We start from the raw sequence: 17030 nt of genomic DNA, 5'->3' as shown, positions 1-17030 counted from the left end.
TGTCTCTTACAGGCCACGTGAGACAATCTGGGGTCTGGGGCATTGACGGCCAATGGTGATCCAAATAGGTTTCAACAGGATAGGGGTATCAAAAACATGAGGATATATGTTTAAGGTGAGATGGGCAAGATTTATTACAAACCTGAGGGGCAACCTTTTCACTCAGAGGGAGGTGGGCATATCGAATACCAGAGGAGGTAGTTGAGGCAGATACAATAACAGCATTTAAAAGGCACTTGGACAGGTACATGGATCGGAAAGGTTTAGAGGGTTATTGGCCAAAGGTGGGCAAATGGGACTAGCTTAGATGGGGTATTTTGGTCAGCATGAACAAGTTGAGCCGAAGGGCCTGTTTCCATGCTGTATGTCTCTATGACTCTATAACATGAGGTCATTTCATGGTCATTATCATTGCTCCTGTTTTCTTTTTATAGAGAATACTTTAAATATTAATTTCATATAATTTGATTTCATAAAATTGGATTTATTTAATTATATGAAATCAAATCCCCAGCATCTGTGTTGGGATTTGCACTCTGATCTATGGATCAGTAGCCCAGAGCACAGCAACAGTCCCCACCCCTTGCATTGGTCAATCACCCTTTACTGATTGCAATCAATCACAGCCATTGAGAAGCAATTCCCTATGGTATTCAGGACAGGATCATGCGTGACTTGAATTACCTCTACAGCCAAACCACTGACAGGAATCACCCATTCCCATCTGTCGGAAGTGTAGGAAGGAACTGTGGATGCGGGTTTACACCAAAGATAGACCCAGAATTCTGGAGTAACTCAGTGGCTCAGGCAACATCTCTGGAGAAAAGGAATGGGTGACGTTTCGGTTCGAGGCCCTCCTTCAGACTGCGAGTCAGGGGAGAGGGAAACGAGAGATATGGAAAGGTACAAAGAACAAAGGTGTGCAAAAAGACAGATCAGCAACGAGGTAGAGCCCATAATGGTCCATTGTTGGCTGTGGAAAAGGTGATAATGAGTGAGTACAAACAGTGAAACTAAGCAGGACGACTGTGAAACCAGTACGGCAACTAGGGTGGGGGAGGGACGGAGAGAGGAAACGAAGTTAGAGAAGTCAATATTCATACTGCTGAGTTGTAAGCTGCCCAACCGAAATATGAGGTGCTGTTCCTCCATGTTTAGGAATGTTGCTTCCCTGATATTATAGAAAATATATCAGATTTATTGAATGGATCTAAGATCTAGGACAAAGTACATATATTATAAATTATTAGTAAGGGACTTTACACTTGTCCAAAAATGATTTTATGAAACCAGTCATTTGGCTCTTCATTGACTGCAGCAACATCACCAATAAATGCACATTTATTACAATTTTGTTTCCATGAGGAATTGACATTCTCTGCAGGCTGACACATTCCAGAGAAGAGCTTGTAGCTCGTATGTACCCTCTCGTCCCCATTTTCTTTCAGTCTGAAGAAGGGTCCCAGCCCAAAACATCACCTATCTATTCCTTCCACAGATGTTGCCTGACCTACTGTGTTACTCCGGCACTTTGTGTTTTGCTCAATATGTCAGCATCTGCAATTCCTTTGTGAACCCCTTTCCTTTTTCTTTCTACACCTCACTCCTTTAGTTGAGAGTCACGCACAGTGAAGTGGCAAGTTCCAGTGAGCTGTGTTGGGACACCTGACTGCTCGCCAATACTATGCTAACATATGACCCAATGATCCTAAATATGCGGTACCCATTAATACATCAGATTATGGGCGAGCCACTATAAAGAGATGGTCCTGTTGGGCAGTGGCAGAGCAGTCCGTCCGTCTCTGGCCAAAGACGCACGTCAGTCAGTAGAGGACAATTGGAACAAAACTCTTAATTGAGTACAGAGGCACATTCTTCTGTCCGGTTCAGGGAGTGTCAGTAGAGGCAAAGGCCTCCCAATAAAAAAAAGCGCTGGGAAAACTCCAGGTCAGGCAGCATCTTTAAATTTCTGGGTCTGTGAATGAGAACAGAACAAGAAAATGCCTATTTGTTTTCAGTCAAAGCGGGTAAGGGACGTGTAGAACAAAAGGAATGCCAGTGGTAGTTTAGTTTAGTTGAGAGATACAGTGTGGAATCAGGTCCTTCGATCCACCGCCCACGCCGAACAGTGACCACCCACACACTAGATCTATCCTACACACTAGGGAAAATGTACAGAACCCAATTAACTTACAAACCTGCACATCTCTGGAATGTGGGAAGAAACCGGAGCACTCGGAGAAAACCCACAGGGAGAACATTCATCCACTCAGAAGGATGAATCAAAATGGCATAAGGATGGCTATTGCCAGCTCATTAATCTTTTTGGTCTGTATAATGTCACGCATGTTCAAAATACACAAATATGCATAAAATTAGCATGTTTAACATTATTTTCCTTTGTGATCCTGCATGTGGCTTGTAGCTGTATAGGGGAAGGAAATAGGGCAGGCAAGGTAAAGAAGTAACGTAATTAAAACATGCTGGCACTGATCCAGTTATGTTGAAAATAAGCATCAATAGATTCACTAATCTCATATAACCTGAATGCTGAACGTTCTAAGATGAGCCCCCCCAACAAGTTACACAGAGCACACTAAGATTAGTTTAGTAAAATTACTGAAAGCAAGCTTAGATTTCATGAAGACACAAGGAACTAGAGATGCTGGACTCTTGAGCAAAATACAAAGTACTGGAGGAACTCAACGGGCCAGACTGTATCTGTGGAGGGAATAGATTTCCTTTAGAAACAAAGAACTACAAATGCTGGTTAATACTCAAAAGAGCAGTTCAGGCAGCTTCTCTGGAGAGCATCTCCAGAGATGCTGTCTGAACGGTTAAGCTACTCCAGCACTTTGTGTCCTGAATACAGAATACAGAATACAGAATAGCTTTATTTGTCATTCGTTTTACCGAACGAGATTACTTTGCCAGCAGTACAAAAAACAAAAAACACAAGACACACAACCCCAACACAAACATCCATCACAGTGTCTCCAAACACCCCCTCACTGTGATGGAGGCAAAAAAAACTTCCTCTCTCTTCCCCCATGCCCCTCCCACGGACAGACAGCTCGACCCCTACCGAGGCGACCGACCCGCACAGCCCCCGCAAGGAGATGGAAAGTCCCCGCGGCCGAGCCGCACCGGCGATGGAAGGCCCCGCGGCCGAGCCGCACCGGCGATGGAAGGCCCCGTGGCCGAGCCGCACCGGCGATGGAAGGCCCCGCGGCCGAGCCGCACCGGCGATGGAAGGCCCCGTGGCCGAGCCGCACCGGCGATGTAAAGTCCCGCGGCCGAGCCGCACCGGCGATGGAAAGTCCCGGTTTCAGAAAATTCAGATTTCCTGAATGTCTTACTGAATTCCTCCTGTGCTGCACTCTCACAGTCTCCTTGTCTAAAAGAAATGTTATATGCGTGGAAACCACTTCCAGGTTTGTTCTTTAGTTCAGAGATACAGTGCGGAAACAGACCCTTCGGCCTATCGAGTCTGTACCGACCAGCCATCCCCACACACCAACACTATCCTAACACACTAGGGGCAATTTACATTTATACCAAGCCAATTAACCTACAAACCTGTATGTCTTTGGAATGTGGGAGGAAACCAAAGATATCGGAGAGAACCCACGCAGGTCATGGGGAGAACGTATAAACACCGTACAGACAGCACCCGTCGCCAGGATCGAACTCGCGTCTCTGGTGCTGGAAGGCAGCAACTCAACCTCTGCGCCGCCGTGCCGCAGTGGCACCACTCCACGTGAGGTTGTGTGAATGTTCATTAAAGGGAGTCAAACTCAACTGAAGAATGGAGGTTTAGTTTAGTTCATTACTGTCACATGCACGTCACAGCTCCAATGACCCGGGTTCAACCGGAACCTCAGGTGCTATCTGTGTGGAGTTTGCACGTTCTTCCTGTGACCGAGTGGGTTTCCCTCCTAGCTGCCCCAGTTTCCTCTCACATCCAAAAAACATGTGGGTTTGCAGGTTAAATGGCTGCTGTAAATTGCCCCACGTGTGTAAGTGAGAGGTAGAATCTGAGGCTGGTGAGTAGGAATGTGAAGGGAATAAAAAGGGATTAGGGTAAAATTAATGTATGTGAGTGGTGGTTAGCATGGAGTCAGTGGGTCGAAGGGTCTTTTCTCCATGCTGCATCTCTCGATGGCTCTGTGACTTTACGTAGGTCAATATTTTGCCACATTTGGTCGAAATTACTGCGCCACACCAAAGAAAGTATAACCTACACCACCATTGTAATGCAACCTATCATTTCATGGGCTGCGGTGACAGTGCTGGTGTCACAGTTGTAGTATTTATCTGAGTTACCTTAGTTGTCGTCTCTCATCTGGTCAGCTGAAGCTTTGCAACATTATCTAGCAAAATCTGGGTGAGAATGTCTAGTGAGAAATTAATCTTGCTTTACCCAAATCCTATCTCTACACTATTAGCTTTGGTAGCATTGAAGCAATTAAAAACAGGAAACTATTTCCCTTCATGTAAAATCTTTGTGGCTACCCAAATGGCTGAAATCAATTAATGTATTGTGTATAGATCTGGGGCATGCCTGAATGAATTGCAAAGCTTTTTACTTGATATTCTTGATTCTTTTTGTTCAGTTTAGTTTAGAGATAGAGTGAGGAAACAGGCCCTTCGGCCCACCAAGTCCACACCGACCAGTGATCCCTGCACATTAACACTACCCTACACACACTCGAGACAATTTACACGTATACCAAGCCAATTAACCTACAATCCTGTACGTCTTTGGAATGTGGGAGGAAACCGAAGATCTCGGAGAAAACCCACGCAGGTCACAGGGAGAACATACAAACTCCACACAGACAGCACCCGTAGTCAGGATCGAACCCAGGTCTCTGGCTGCATGCGCTGCAAGGCAGCAATTCTACCACTGCGCCACCGTGCTGTCCGTAACTTCTTAACAAGCCCGTAATTAGACAGTCTCACCCGGATTCAGCTCCTATAATTTATGAACTTACCAACTTACAGGCAACTTTAATATTCCTGCATCATAATTTTAAGACTGGCACAAAGTTAAAAAAAGAAATATATAGACAGAGTTTTCAAGCAGAAGTGACCACAAAGTTAACTCAAAAAGATCATAAGGTCATGTGATAGGAGCAGAATCAGGCCATTCGGCTCATCAAGTCGACTCCACCATTCAATCATGGCTGATCTATCTATCTCTCTCTCCTAACCTCATTCTCCTGCCTTCTTCCCATAACCCCTGACACCTGTATTAATCAACAATCTATCTATCTCTGTCTTAAAAATATCCACTGAATTGGCCTCCACAACCTTCTGTGGCAAAGAATTCCACAGATTCACCACCCTCTGACTAAAGAAATTCCTTCTCATCTCCTTCCTAAAGGAATGTCCTTTAATTCTCAAGTCCTAGTCTCCCACTCGTGGAAACATCCCACATCCACTCTCTCCAAGCCTTTCACTATTCAAGGCGAGGTTCAAGATGAGGTTTGAGGAGATTCTGAAAGGAAAATGGAGAGTGGGAAAGGTAGTTAGATTTAGCGAGGGAATTTGACCAAGGTATTCAGCCTTGCCATTTGCAAACAAAGAAATTGGCTTCACTGTGCAAAGCTGGACCCAGAGTATCAAAGGCACCGGCTGTTAGAACAAGCATTCTGAGCCATGTAACGTGCTGACAGCATAAGCTAACAGATCATGTTCCAGTTAAAATATCTGCTTACATCAAAGGCACTTAATTAATTCATTCTTTCATTGTGAGATGAGCCATTTCAAACTAAACTTTAAAAATAATTTTAAAATACATGATACACATTGATTTTTGGATCTGAGTTAATCAGCCGGATTAAAAGAGATTCATTGAATAAATTAGCTTTTTAATCAGAGGAATGAAGGAGGTGAAGAATTTCAAGTTCAAATCATCTTTGGTGCTGATTCCATGCTGTATCGCTCTGTAACTCTAATGCCTGCTTCCTTGAGTTAATGGCGGCAAAATAGTCACTCATTCTTGTTTCAAGAGAGCATCAAAGAGTGTGTGGCGCGTCGGTAGAGGCCCGAAATAAAGGCAAGGAGCCAGGTATTTTGGGGGGGGTTATGGTTTTAATACTCGGTTATTAGACGGGTCGAGTCTGCCGGAATGGCTTCGCGCCCAAAACCTTGTCCTTATATCTGTAGTACCGGACCGCCCCCCTGGACTGGTCCATTCCTGTGTCGAGGGGTCGGTAGTGGTATGGCCCGACCCTTGGGAGCCGCCACAAGTGTTTAATTGTCAAACCACCGAGAACAGAAGAATGAAACTGTTACTTGTTTCAGCTTTAACATTAACGCAGCAATAAATTTACAATGACCAATAATACTAGAAGTGGTAACAGTTAGTACTCGGTAACCAGTCTGTAATAGTGCGAGCCGACGTATGTAGTGGAACCCATACAAAGTCCATCATAGAGTAGAAACAAGGAACTACGGATGCTTGTTAATACACAAAAGGATCACAAAGTACGGGTGTAACTCAGCAGGTCAGGTAGCATCTATGTAGAACACCAGAGATGCTGCCTGACCTGCTGAGTTACTCCAGCACTTTGTGTACCCAAAGTCTATCATAGATGGTCGCTGAAGTGGGGGGTTGTGGTTAGGGTTTGCAAGAGGGTTCAAGTGCCTAAATGTTGATGGGAAGAAGCCATTCTTGAGCCTGAAGGCAATGATTTCTCAGGCTCCAGTACCGGCGTCCTGATGGTAACAGCGATGTGAGAGCATGGCCAGGCTGGTGTGGGTCTTTAATGATATTAGCTACCTTTTCGTGGCAGCACCTCCTGCCTCAATGTCCACGATGGACTGGGCAAAGTCCATCACTGTCTGGAGTCTCCTTTGTTCTTGGCCATTCGAGTTACCAATCCAGGCCCTGAGGCAACCAGTCAGTAAGTTCTCACTTAGTCAGTGTGATGAAGGGTCTCGACCCGAAACGTCACCTATTCCTTTTCTCCAGAGATGCTGCCTGACCCGACGAGTTACTCCAGCTTTTTGTGTCTATCCCACTAACTAAATATAGTTTTGCTATATTGCAGCACATCAAGGTGCTGGAGTGGCTGGGAATTTTTTCATCAGCAAAGGAGCTTGCAATATGACCGATTCTGTTCTTCACTGTCCTTAATCACACACATTTGTGCTCTTTTGTGTTGTGGAGCCACACTATGACAAGCTTGTTACCTACTAGCAGGGGTCTCTGCAGATGAGAGTTTCCCAGTTACTGCTCCGTGGTAAAGTTATTCCTTTTATGTATCAGATAGAAAGATTTGCTGTGATCAGCCAAAAGCTTTTGATGGAGAAAGGTCAACAGACAACATTTGAAGATTATGAAAGGAAGACATTTGTTTAAAGGCATGTGGAGATGCCCCTAATTCTGAATACTTCTCACCATGCTATTCTTGATTGGAAACGATTCTCAGACATTCCCTGTGGGTTAATTGCGTCTGAATGGGCCACACAAAGGAGGAAAGTGATTATTTGGTAGTGTTTACTAACATTAATCGCAATGTGCCTCAATGTCTTTTGTGGAATATCATTTGTCTTTGGAGCTACAGCTCGTAGTCATAGCTCCCACTACCTCCTCTTGTTACTTGAAGTGGTGGAGGGTCTAAGTAATGGATGATCTCCATCTGATCTCATGTAAACATTGTAGCTTCCTGTGTCACTGTAATATTCTGACAATTAATGCCACGCCATGATTTGGATGAGAATGTAAGCAAGTTTGCAGATGACACAAAAATAGATGGTATTGTAGATAGTGAAGACGGTTGACAAAAACTGCAGCAGGATCTTGATCGGTTGGGCTGGTGCGCTGAGGAATGGTCGACGGAATTTAATACAAAGAAATGTGAGGTGTTGCATTTTGGGAACACTCACATGGGCAGAACCTATACGGTGAACTGTTGGGTTTTGTCGAGCAGATGGATCTAAGAGCACAGGTACATTTTTCATTGAAAGTGGTCAAAAAGCCTTTTGGGATATTGCTGTTCATCAGTCAGAGCATTGAGTATAGAAGTTGGGAGGTCATGCTGCAGTTGTATAAGACGTTGGTGAGGCGGCATTTAGAATATTGTGTTAAGTTTTGGGCCGCATGTTATAGGAAAGATGTTGTCAAGCTGGAAAGGGTGCAGAGAAGATTTACGAGGATGTTGGCAGGACTTAAGGTCCTGAGCTATGGGGAGAGGTTGAGCAAGCTAGGACTCTATACCTTAGAGTGCAGCAGGAAGAGGGGTGATCTTATAGAGGTATATAAAATCACGAGAAGAATAGATCGGGCAGAGTCTCTTGCCAAGAGTAGGGGAATTGAGGACCCAGAGGACAAAGGTTTAAGTTTAGGGGGGAAAGATTTAATAAGAATCTGAGGGGTAACTTTTTTCACACAAAGGGTGGTAGGTGTATGGAACGTGCTGCCAGAGAAGGTAGTTGAGGCAGGTACTATCGCAATGTTTAAGAAATATTTAGACAAGTACATGGATAGGACAGGTTTAAAGGGATATGGGCCAAACACAGGTAGGTGGGACTAGTGTAGATGGGACATGTTGGCCAGTGTGGGCAAGTTGGGCTGATGAGCCTGTTTCCATGCTTTAAGAATTTATGCCGCTATGATTCTATGACCAGCGAGGGTATTAACATCACCTCAGCACATTATTGTAACCACAACCTTCTTTAGTTATGAAGAGCTCAATGGCAGCCTCATTCATCTCAGCTTGATGTTAACTCCCACCTTGTAGTGGTGTAGTAATGGGAGGGCAGACAGCTTACCTTAAAGCTATGCCCTCTACAATTTGATATTTCTATACTGGGAATAAGATTCTTGGCTGTCTACCCTATCAATCTGCAATGTATTTGGAAGAAACAGTGTTTAACACAATGACCAAAACACAGAAAGCTGGAGTAACTCAGAGGGTCAGGCAGCAGCTGTGAAGGGAATAAACAGGTGGAATTTTGGGTCGACACCCTTCTTTTAACACAATGACTCTTAATTGATAGATGTAGTAATCAATCTGCCACATAGACAGCAAATATATAATTTAATTTCCTCTGGTTTAAAATCAGTTTCCTATTAGTCAGTAGCACCTCACCTCCACTTTCCTATTAAATGAGCAATATAATTCAAGTCCAGTCTTATGAAAAATACTTGAAGTGCAGTCCAGTCATTTTCAGATGGTGCATATCAATGTTTTTCCACTTGAGATTCTGTTCTCTCTGTAGAAGTATGGGAATTATTATCTCTATACTCGTTTGTTCGCTTGTTCCTGAACTACAGCCAAAATGGTCCACGATAGCACGGCAATTTTAGGGCCCACCTTAGTCACTGTTATCCCGTGGTCCAAGGGAAGAAGTTTCATTGAAATTGGTGTTATATTTTAAAAGTTATTCACATTTTAAAGTTTAAAAAACAGCGCATGGGCAGTTCGGGGTCTGTTGATCTGGTACTTGCGTAAGATGGCCGCCGCAACTGTGCATGTGCAGAACAAACGCGTCCGCGCCTGCGCAGTTGGGGCCCGTTGAGCAGGACTCGTCCGCTTGTCTCTTGGGGGTGGGATTGCCGGCTCCGTAGATGCGGGAGAGCCAGGCCTGGTGCCGGGGGAGAGGATGTTGCACCAATGCAGGAGAGGCAACCCTGCGGGGGGGGAAGGGAGGAGACGGGGAGCGAGGGGAGAGGGAGAGGGAGGGGGAGGGAGGGGGGGGAGGGAGAGGGAGGGGGGGAGGGAGAGGGAGGGAGAGGGAGGGGGGAGGGAGAGGGAGGGGGGTAGGGGGGAGTGGGAGGGAGAGGGAGGGGAGGGAGGGGGAAGAGGGGGAAGGAGGGGGAAGGAGGGGGAAGGAGGGAGAGGGAGGGGGGAGGGGGAAGAGGGAGAGGGAGGGAGGGATGGGGGAGGGGGGAGGGAAGGGAGGGGGGAGGGGAGGGGGTAGGGGAGGGGGGAGTGGGGGAGGAGACGGTGCTGCACCAATGCAGGAATAGTTTGCGCCTAACTGGTCCACTTGATCTAGTAATCACTAATGTACCAGCTTGCTATACATCAGTGAGACCAAGCGGAGGATGGCCATCATTTTGCCCAGCACTTGTCCTCAGTCCATCATGTCCTACTAGATCTCCTGGTAAACATTTTAACTCCTCTTCCCATTCCCATACTGATGTTTATCCTGGGCCTCCTCCATTGCCAGAGTAAGGGCACGCACATCCTGGAGGAACAGCGACACATAATCCTCTTGGGTAGCTTACAACCCAATGATATGAACATTGATATCTCCAACTTTAGGTAGCTACCCAAACCATACCCCCCACCCCCCTTCCCCCACTCCTCCCCCTTTCTTCCCTGTGCTCCACCTGTATCTCCACCCCTCCCATTCCACCTACATTCCTTCTTCTAGCTTTACAATTCACAACTCTTCAATCCTATTGTCTCACATCTCTGTCCTTTCATCTCTGGTCTTTGTCCAACCATCTGCCTATCAAACCCTTCCCTTCACCCGCATCCATTGATTACTTGCTAACTTTATCCTGCTATTCTTCCCTTCTATCTTTCTTCCCTCCCACCACTACAATCAGTCTGAAGAAGTGTGCCGACTAAAATGTCACCTATTCGTGTTCTCCCCGGAGATGCTGCCTGCTCTGCTGAGTTACGCCTACACTTTGTGTTTTTATTAGCAGCTTGTAAATGTGACTTACAAAGCTGACATAGGTCATGCTTTAGTGAATGCCTGCACTATTGTGCTTTGGAACGGAATGTAGGAATGTGTCTTTCCATTTACAGATTGTTCTGGAGCTATCTTTGTTACATAGTCACGCAGCACAGAAACAATCCTTCAGCCCACTGACAAATACCCATGTGTAGAAAGGAACTGCAGATGCTGGTTTAAACCGAAGATAGACATAAAATGCTGGAGTAATGGGATAGGCAGCATCTCTGGAGAGAAGGAATGGGCGATGTTTCGGGTCAAGACCTTTCTTCATACCAGAGTCAGGGGAAAGTGAAACAAGAGATAGGGATGGTGATGTAGGGAGATATAGAACAAATAAAGAACAAATAAAGATATAGAACAAATATGCAAAAAAGTAACGATGATAAAGGAAACTGGCCATTGTTGGCTGTTTGCTAGGTGAGAATAGGAAGCTGGTGTGACTTGGGTGGGGGAGGGATGGATAGGGAGGGAATGCAGGGGTTACTTGAAGTTAAAGAAATTAATATTCATACCAATATTCAATACCCGTACTTGTTTTCCACTTGCATCCCTATCAACTGATCCTCTCCCCACTCCACTCCAAATCCCCCCCAGATACTGCTGCCACCCACTGGCAACGCATTCCAGGCAACCATCGCTCTCTGTGTAAAAACAACTTGCCCCTCACATCTCCTTTAGGCCTTTTTCCTTTGACCTTAAAGCTGCACTCTAATCTTTGACATTTGACAAAAAAGTTCTGACAGTCTATCCTCCCTCTGCCTCTCACAATGTTATATATAGTTCTATCAGGTCTCCCCTCACCCCCGGCACTCCGGAGAAAACAATCCAAGCTTTTTCAACCTCTCCTATAGCTAATATCCTCTAATCCAGTCAGCATTCTGATAAACCATCTACACTCTCTCAAAAGCTTCCGCATCTTTTCTGAAATGGGCTGACCAGAACATGAAGGTGAGAGGGGGAAATTTAATCGGAACCTGAGGGGCAACATTTTCACACAAGGGTGGTGGGTATGTGGAACAAGCTGCCAGAGGAGGTAACATCACTGTATTTAAAAGACATTTGGCCAGGTACATGGGTAGGAAAGGTTTAGAAGGATATGGGCCAAAAGCATGCAGGTGGAACTAGTGTAGATGGGGCGTGGGCAAGTTGGGCTGTTGGGCCTGTTTGCATGCTGTGTGACTCTATGACTGCACAATACTCCAAACGTGGCCTAACCAACGTTTCATGGTGTTGCAACATGACATCCAGACCCTTGTACCTTCCGATATTTATTTTTTCATCTCCATCTATCCATGAGTAACAAATGCAGATGTGAAGCGGGAGACAGATCAAGATATTTACAGGGAAGAGTGGGTAAAGAGGGTTGAATGGTAAAAAAAAAGGGCAGAACTTTCTTTGCAATTATTTTGAGAGATGGTAAATAAATTAAATTTAGGTTTATTATTGTCAGGTACGGATGTACAGTGAAAAACTTTGCTTTGCATTCTATCCATTCAATTCAGATTATACAAAAATAAATTAATGCTAAACCCAAGTACACTAGATATTTGGATGGTTTTGATATGAATGACTAACTGTTGCTTTTTTCCTCCCTCAGGTGACAAGCCTGAAATGTGCTGTCGACCATCTCCTGTTCTCACGTTCCACCTGAAAGCACATTTAAAAAGAGCTCCTTGTAAATATGTAATTAAAAAATTCTAACCATTAAGAAGTACTGCCATTGTAACCACAAAAAAAAAAATGATGATTACATTATTTATTTTATAAAATCCCAACCCTTTTAAAATTGCTGATGAAGGAACAAGGAACTGCAGGTGCTGGGTTATACACAAAAGGACACAAAGTACTGGAGTAACTGAGCAGGTCAGGCAGCATCTCTGGAGAACATTGATAGGCGAGGTTTCCGGTTGAGACCCCAAATATCAGCCATCCATGTTCTCCAGAGATGCTGCCTGACCTGCTCAGTTACTCCAGCACTTTGTAAATATCATCAGATGGCAATTTTAAAAGGACACAATGTAAACATTCAATGCTGTCAGTTAACAGTAATTGCTCACATTCTTCTGTATGAGAAGCACCCGTAGCAGTAGATAAATGGCTGAGATGTTTCTGTTGACGCCTCTGGGAGTGCTGATTAGTATCATTTGCAGCATCTGCTGATCTCCTGGGAAAGCCAGGTAAATATAAAATAATTTGGGCATCCAATATTTACATGCCATCTGCTCACAGTGCATTTGCTATTGATGTTTTACTGTCAGACTTGCGGCCAAGCCTGTTCAACTTCTAGCCTACTTACCAGTGAAGATGTCTGCAGATAATTTTCAATCTATGTCATCTCATTCTCTGTATGAATTTTTAATGCTTTTTGAAGAAAATAAAGCCAACAGTTACTTATGTTATCTTAAAATTGTATCATGTGTTTCGAATTGCTTTTTTTTTTAATGCTTTTGAGCTCCTAATTTATCAATGTCCTCCGAAATTTTTTCATAGAAATGGCCATGTACTTTTACAAGAAAATACATTTGCTTGGTAAGTTATCGCAGACGAAAGCGTTTTTTATTTAGAAATACAGCATGGAACAGGCCCTTCAGCCTATCAAGTCCATGCCAACCATTGATCACCTGTTCACACTAGTACTATGTTATTTTACATTCGCATCCATTTCCTACACCCAAGAGACAGTTTTACAGAGGGCCAATTCACCTACAAACCCACACGTCATTGGGATGCGGGAGAAAACCGGGCACCCGGAGGAAACTCATGCATTCACAGGGAAAACGTGCAGACTCCACACAGAGAGCACCAGAGGCCAGGATTGAACTTGCGTCTCTGCTGCTGTGAGGCAGCAGCTCTGTCGCTGCACCACTGTGCTGCCCTTAAATGTACTTGATAATTTTAGCCGTAGTTTACACTCTGCCCCACAGTGATAACATTTTGGAAGGAGAATATAATGCATAGACACAATATAGGAAGGATGTGATTGCACTGGAGAGGAAGCAGAAAGGTTTTTATTAATAAATCGCCTTGGAAGGAAGGCTTCAGTTTTGAGGAGGTCTGGAGAGGTTGTGTGTTTTTCTCAGAGTGGAGGTGGCTGAGGGGGGGAGCTGATTGAGGGGTACAGCATTATGATGGACATAAATAGGTTGAATAGTGAGAAACAGTTCCAACTAACAGAGGCGCCTAAAATAATCATCTATTTCTTGTTAAATGATGGTTAACATGCTGCATCATCATCATCTATATACTAAAACTCTCATTTGTTATCTTGTTTGTGACTGAACTTCAGCCAAAACGGTACATGATAGTGCAACAATTTTAGGCCCACCTTACTCACCATTGTCACTTTAGTGTTAATGCAAGTAGTTTTATTGAAATCGGTGTTATATTTATTAAGTTATTCTTCTACCTGGCGCCGTGAGTCGCGGATGGCCAGTTTGGTCAGGCCCAGGAGCAACCCAACCAGGACATCTTCGGGCCACCTTACTCACCATTGGCCTGCAGTTCAAATGGTTGTTATATTTTTTAAGTTATTCACTTTATAAACTTTACAAATCACTTTTAAAACTTTAATAAATCCCTTTTCCACTTGCCCTGCCCGTCAGCCGCGCCGGCGCAGTAATACCTCCGTGTTCAACGTCACAATGGGAACCCAACGGGTCCGTGCCTGCGCAGTTGGGGCCCGTTGATCTAATACAGGTACTCCCCGACTTACGATCCTTCGTCTTACGATATTTCGACTTTGCGATGGTGCAAACGGCAGCGACCCGTAGCGCGCCGCAGCTCACCTCCGGCCACGTATTAAATGCATTTCGATTTACGATATTTTCGGTTTCCGATGGGTTTCTCCGAACGTAACCGCATCGTAAGTTGAGGAGCACCTGTACTTACGTGTTCATCTTGCGTCACAACAGTAAGATGGCCGCCGGCTCCGCGCGTGTGCAGTTGGGGGAGGGCGAGGGGGGATGGAGTGGGTGAGTGGGGGGGGGAGGGGGTGGGGGAGGGGGCATGCTACATCAATGCAGGAGAGGTTTGGATCCAACGGGTCAATAGACAATAGACAATAGGTGCAGGAGTAGGTCGTTCAGCCCTTCGAGCCAGCACCACCATTCAATGTGATCATGGCTGATCATTCTTAATCAGTACCCCCATCCTGCCTTCTTCCCATACCCCCTGACTCCGCTATCCTTAAGAGCTCTATCTAGTTTTCTCTTGAATGCATTCAGAGACTTGGCCTCCACTGCCTTCTGAGGCAGTGAATTCCACAGATTTACAACTCTCTGACTGAAAGAGTTTTTCCTCATCTCCGTTCTAAATGGCCTACCTCTTATTCTTAAACTGTGGCCCCTGGTTCTGGGTGCACAGCAGCAAGTTAAAAATATATAACTTGCCTTCACAGAAGCCGGAAAAATATATATCTTAAGTGTTTGGCAAAATTCTCCAAACTGAATCTGAGAGCAACTAGTCTTTTAAAAATAATTGTTCCTTATTAATTTATTTCTGATCTATTAGTACTGTGGCTAATCACTGTATGCTATTTTCAGCCTTGTTTATTTCTGTGAGATATCTCCTTGTATGGTAAAATACTACTAGATAGCAGGAGGTTGCGCTCGTAAGTGGCTGAATCATCAAAGCATCGAAAGAGTACTGATGAAGGAGAGAACACTGGGGACAACAAACCAAAAAGTTAAGGTTGATGTCCAAATTTAGGACTGGAATATTTTAGTGAGATGCTGGGGAAGAGAGAATTTCAGATGACTGAAATGTTTGCTCAGTGGTGCAGTGGAGAGATGGGCGAATTAGAGACACAGCATGGAAACAGGCCCTTTGGCTCACCGAGTCTGTGCTGCATAACTTCATGGCTTTAATTATTTAATGTATTTGGTGACATACTTTTCCCATATATCTGACTTACAGAAAATAAAGAGTATAAGTCTATGCAAAGACATAGGCGGTTTCGGATGAAAAAATGTAAGCTGTTTAAAAGTGATCTGAGGGAGATTTTGTTTCACTCAGCTGATGGTTGGAATCGTGAACGCATTGTCTGGGAGAGTGGAAGAGGAAGAGATTCAAGAGTGTGTAGCGGTCGGTGTTGGATGCAAAATAAGGCTGGACGCCAGATGGATTCCGAGAAGGCTGTTTAATAATGACTGCTCTCCTTGCACGCCACGAGACAGACACTGATCTCTCAGCCCTCTGGGAAACCGCGTAGCCTAGGGCCGTCCCCAGACCTGTCCATCCAGTGCCAAGGGGTTTGACTCAGGGAGTGGCCTAATCCCCAGGGACTGCAACAAGTGTTTATTTGTTATATACACTGGATATGAGGCAGAACAATGAACTGTTTACTTTCATTGGATGGACACTGGATGGACAGGTCTGGGGACGGCCCTAGGCTACGCGGTTTCCCAGAGGGCTGAGAGATCAGTCCTTTGTCTGTCTCGTGGCGTGCAAGGAGAGCAGTCATTATTATTTCAACTTTAGAATTGCAACAACTACCATAAAAATATACAATCAAGTATCTATTATTCAAGATAACCACACCACAATAGAGCAAACACTACAATACGTTGAGCAAGAATAGTGGTGCAAATGCATCGTGATCTGGTGCAGAATTAGGGTTGTGGTTAGGTTTGTGTTGCGTAGTTTAAGAAGCTGATGGTTGATGGGAAGAAGCTTCTTTTTGAACCTGGAGATAATGGTTTTCAGGCTCCTGTACCTTCTTCCTGATGGTAGTAGTGGGAAGAGAGCGTGGCCAGAGTGGTGCGAGTTTTTGAAGATCCAGTCTCCCTCCTTATTATGGACCTCTTTACCATGGATTTTGGTGAGAGTGGACGGAACTTCCCCACTGTCTCTTTAAGAACACGAGCTGTTAGTTATTCCGCAGGAAGCCGCTGAAATTGACAAATAATTGTTTCGATTGAGACTTGTGCATCCATGCTCTATTCAACGATGTAACAAACAGCCTTTTGTATTTCTAGCTTGCTCGAGCAGCCTTTTTGTATGTGCAGCTGAAGTTCAAAAATTTGTGGCTCTTATTTCAAGAAGCCATTATTACTCACTGCTTGTTCTTGAATTTGTGAGATGCAGTCTTGTTTAGAGAAGCTTTTATACCTGAGTGCTGAAGAGGAAATCATATGTTTCTATTCACGAAATACTGTGAAAATCCTTTTGTCCTCTTTCCCCAATGCTCTGCTCTCGAACATTTCTCAGGATGAGTTTAAAAATCCTTTCACCTCAACGACAGTAATTTGCATTTATAAAGTGTATTTAATGTGGAAGAACACGCCAAGATGTTTCCTGGAGGTGGAAAACATGGTTGATGTGCC

At 44.6% G+C, this 17030-nt stretch overlaps 1 protein-coding gene across 1 annotated transcript in view; it reads left to right on the top strand.

Moving 5' to 3' along the window:
- The window catches only part of mlip (muscular LMNA-interacting protein), a 98260-nt gene extending 85698 nt beyond the window's left edge, over positions 1-12562 (top strand). The window contains exon 15 of the mRNA XM_078400035.1: positions 12305-12562. The gene's annotated coding sequence lies outside the window, so the exon portion shown is untranslated. The remainder of the gene's footprint in view (positions 1-12304) is intronic.
- Positions 12563-17030: the final 4468 nt, after the last annotated feature.

This window comes from Rhinoraja longicauda, chromosome 5 (assembly GCF_053455715.1).
Source record: "Rhinoraja longicauda isolate Sanriku21f chromosome 5, sRhiLon1.1, whole genome shotgun sequence".
In the NCBI taxonomy this organism is placed as follows: Eukaryota; Metazoa; Chordata; class Chondrichthyes; order Rajiformes; family Arhynchobatidae; genus Rhinoraja; species Rhinoraja longicauda.
This window is presented reverse-complemented; position numbering and strand designations above follow the sequence as displayed.